The sequence below is a fragment of the Cucurbita pepo genome, chromosome 20 (assembly GCF_057944985.1).
Source record: "Cucurbita pepo subsp. pepo isolate OVF chromosome 20, ASM5794498v1, whole genome shotgun sequence".
Lineage (NCBI taxonomy): Eukaryota > Viridiplantae > Streptophyta > Magnoliopsida > Cucurbitales > Cucurbitaceae > Cucurbita > Cucurbita pepo.
In genome coordinates this window covers 8,198,939-8,203,607 of record NC_141817.1, presented here as the reverse complement: position 1 = coordinate 8,203,607, position 4,669 = coordinate 8,198,939, and the positions used below count along the sequence as shown (strand labels likewise).

Here is a 4,669-nt window from a genome sequence, read left to right as displayed (position 1 = left end):
TACATACAAATACAACACATGGCTTTACATAGCCTCAAAATGAAACTATTAAAGGCATTCCAAGACCGGTAACTTTCATACTTAATGGCTATAATTAACCATTATATAATCAACCTACATGGTTTTATATAGTCTCAAAATGAAATTATTAAAGGCATTCCAAGAGTGGTAACATTCATACTTAATGGCCATAATTAACCATTCTGTAATTGTAACATAAAGTAACTAAAAAGTCTTAAAATACATTAATGAAATACAATAATTCTAAATTGTAATCCACCTAAAATTTATAACATGAAACTTCATTCTTCTTCCATGCGGCATGAATTAAAATATCTTTTGATAATTTCAACAATATTTTCTTCACATCTTCAGTGAAATATATTGTATGATTGATGTCTCTTGGTTCATATCATTTAGTCTTTTGTTGTGTCGTTTTAAAGGTGTTTTCAAAATACATAAGTCCATGACTATATTTTAAGATGAATATGACGTTTTATGAAAGTTTAAATGAAGTATTTTTGCATTTAATGTTCATGATATGTATACTGTGATTACCAAATTTCATGTGTAACCTTAAGATGTCATATCTCATAAGTAATGGAGTCTATTTAGTAGGTTAATCTAACATTACTTAATTGGATTATTTCGAAGCAATTCCTACATAAAAGTGGCCGATGGGATTGCAAGAAGAAGTTAGGAATCAATTTATAGGCTCTAGGAAATCATTGGAAATCATTTTTGGTGGAAGCTCCTAATTTTATAGGCAAATTCATCGAGTCATAGGCTCTCAAAGTAGGTAGGAAATCATTTTTGGTGGAGGCTCCTAATTTTATAGTCAAATTCATCGAGTCAGGGTCAACTTTCAAGTCATTTTTCCACCTTGTTGGGCAACTCGATACAAACCAATTTCTTCATCAAAGTTGTGAGCAATCTTGTTTAGAAATCTTAATTCATCCATATTCTTTATAAAAGTTTAGGGATCAAAATATTAAACATTCTCAAAGTAAATGTTGGGAGTGGGATTTGAACCCACACCCTTTTTGACCAAAACCTTAATCTAGCACCTTAGACCACTCGACCATCTCAACTTTAATGCTTGAAAAAAAAAATTAATCCATGCATATTCTTTAGGGATCAACATATTAAACATCGTATAAGGACCCTAAAGAAATTTCTCAAAATAAATGTTGAGAGTGGGATTTGGTTACCAAAACCTTAATCTAGGGCCTTAGACCAACTCGGCCATCTCAACTTTGAAAGCTTGAAAAAAAATTAATCGATATGTTTTCTTTATAAAGGTTTAGGGTATAAAAAATAATTGTTGAGAGTGGGACTTTCGGACCAGAACCTTAATCTGGCGCCTTAGATCAACTCGGTCATCTCAACTTTGAGAGCATAAAAAAAAAAATTAATCAATATGTATTCTTAATAAAGGTTTAGGGTATAAAAGATAATTATTGAGAGTGGGATTTGAACCCACGCCCTTTCGAACCAGAACCTTAATCTGGCGCCTTAGACCAACTCGGCCATCTCTACTTTGAGAGCATAAAAAAAAAATTAATCAATATCTATTCTTTATAAAGGTTTAGGGTATAAAAGATAATTGTTGAGAATTGGATTTGAACACATGCACTTTCAGACCAGAACCTTAATCTGGCGCCTTAGACCAACTCGGCCATCTCAACTTTGATGCTTGGAAAAAAATTAATCCATTTGTATTCTTTATAAAGGTTTAGGGATCAAAAGATAACATAATTATTAAATCTTATTAGGATCCCACAAGAAATTTTTTGAACTCGAGTCCTTTCGAACCAAAACCTTAATCTAGCATCTTAGACTAACTCCAACATTAATAGTCAAGTTCTAGACATTAATGTTCACATATTTCTTAAAAAGATATAGGAATGAAAATAGATTAGGGATGGGCTAACATTAAAAGAAACAAAATACCTTAGACCAATTTGGTCATCTCTAACTCTAATATATGAAATGTCCATGTACTTAATGTAACAACCAAAGAATCTACCTAGGCCTATACGGAATCGTCACAAAGCCATCCAATTGTTGAGGTTGCCTGAGGGTACGAGAATCAAATATGGAAAATACCTCGAAATTTAGATGAAGATTTGTGGAGCTTCTATACAAGTCAAAGCTGGTGATCTTTGTTAGGATCGCACAACAACGCACACACTCGATCTAGATGAACACAAAGAAAAGGATAGAGAAAATTGCAAGGAGAACTCTGGCTAAAAGAATTTTTTATTGATGACTTCAGTATGTACAACAAGAGAGAGTACAGAGAATAGAAAGTAGATTTCAAAGCTTTACTGGACGGGATATATATATGGTTCAGTCTACTAAATATAGCTTTACCAGATTTAACCATCTACTATATATAGCTATGTACCATATATAGCTTTACCGGATATAGCTTTACCATATATTGCTTTACCAAATATAGCTTTACCGGATATAACCGTTGACCAAGCTATAAATACAGGGAGCAGACTCCATAACTCAACAATTCTCCCACTTGGAGACTGATCCTACACCATACCAATTAGGGCTTTGCATAGCTTTAATTTTCCAACATCAACACATTTTGTCAACATGCCTGCTGGATTCTTTGCACCCTCTATCTTCTCCAAACACATATCACCTTCTTCCACTAACCTGCGAGTGAAATGGTACCAACGGAGAAAGTATTCCTCACTTATAAACCCATGATCATCCACTAAATTAACCAACGTGGGAATCACTCCCAATAATCCTCAACATTTTCTAGCCAATCCCCATTCTCATCCCCAATATCATCAATTTGGTTATATTTGCGATTTTTTTTTTAAGTATATTGAACCTTGCTCATACCTTCCTCCATTATGGGTTTTTACCCCATATTCTATGGAAAATTGTTGGGAGAGAAGTCTCACATTGGCTAATTAAAAGGATATCATGAGTTTATAAACAAGGAATACATTCCATTGGCATGGGGCCTTTTGGGGAAATCAAAAGCAAAGCCGAACAATATCATATCATTGTGATGTTCATGATTCCTAACATCATATCAGACTCATGCCCTTAACTTATTTATGTTAATAGAATCCTCAATGTCGAACAAAGAAGTTGTGAGCCTCAAAGGTGTAGTCAAAAGTGACTCAAGTGTCAAACAAAGAGTGTACTTTGTTCGAGGGTTCCAGAGGAGGAGTCGAGTCTCGATTAAGAGAAGGTTATTCGAGGGATTCATAGTTAGGGGAGGCTCTATGGTGTACTTTGTTTGAGGACAGAAGTGTTCGGAGAAGATCCCACATTGGCTAATTAAGGGAATGATCATAGGTTTATAAGTAATGAATACATCTCCATTGGTATGAGATCATTTGAGGAAACTAAAAGCAAAGTCATGAGAGTTTATACTCAAAGTGGACAATGTCATACCATTCAAGAAAAACGACATGAGTATTCTATTCCGTAATGTAAATAGATTATGATAGGAAATGGTTTAATACTCTATTTCGTAATGTAAATAGATTATGAAATGATTGCAACGACTCAGTGCCCAGTTTCCCAGTTTTGTCATCAAATACATCTTGAATGTTTCATTATTCTCCTCTTTTCGTTTTCTTTTTCTTCTTCTTCTTCTTCTTCTTGCTATAACTTGTATATCTTAATTTGGGTGAGGAAATTTTAGAGATTGGAGAATGAAAGGAGGAGAATAAGAGGTCGTTAATGCTTTAACAACACACGAACACCAAATCTTTTGTTTGTAGCTTAGTTTAAGAGAATTTTTTGTGTCCCCTGGAAAACAAAGTCGGCCGCTTCATGTCGCATACCCATTGCGCGGGCTTGAAAAACTATAAAGTTGGTCTTGTGTTGTTTTTAGATGTGTTCTTGTGTATTTTATCTCTCTTTCTATTGTGTACATGCACGTACACATACCTTCTACCTGAACTTTACCACTAGGATTATAATCGAGGATGAGTTGTGGTGACCTTTGAGGAGTTAAACGTGATGACGGAGAATTAAGGAAAAAAATTTGTTATGTATCGATTAGATTTTCAAAGTCGAAAGGTGAACTCTAATATAAAAGAAGGTCCCTTAGCTTACTTAGTCATTAAAATTACTCAGTTTCATCCTATTTTGACAACTCAGAACTAGAGAATTCATACTCTGATGGCCTATAACTTGACACATTTGATTTAGGTCTGGTAAGTTTAGATCATTTACTACCATTTTTTACTCTTCAAGATACATTTTTTTGACACTTTTAAAGACGTTTAAAGTTTGTATGGCTACTGACTTGCCAATTTAAATTACTTATAGATAAGTTTTTAGATTATTTTATGTAAATGAGGTGAGCCAATTACCATAATAGAATTCTAAATTATAATTGTATGACTCCTTAGGTGAAATTTGAGTTCAATGATCAACTTTTTAAGCTAGCATCAAGGATGCATAATGACCTTGTCTTAAACCAACCAAGTAAGCAGTTCTATTATTGGACGCCCATTAATTTGGTTTAATGACTTGTATGTTTCCTCGCGAATGAAACGATTCAAAAAAATGTACATGTATTTACTGAATAATAGATTGAATCATGGGATTCTTTGAGATTTAATTTAATTAATCTATTAGAAATTTTAATATCTTCTTTCGATAGAAAACTAAACTC

General features: G+C 33.5%; 1 non-coding gene across 1 annotated transcript; it reads right to left on the bottom strand.

Annotated features, from left to right (window-relative positions):
• Positions 1–1,458: 1,458 nt before the first annotated feature.
• Positions 1,459–1,539, bottom strand: TRNAL-AAG (transfer RNA leucine (anticodon AAG)). The gene has a single exon. It is a non-coding gene; the product is annotated as a tRNA-Leu (tRNA).
• Positions 1,540–4,669: the final 3,130 nt, after the last annotated feature.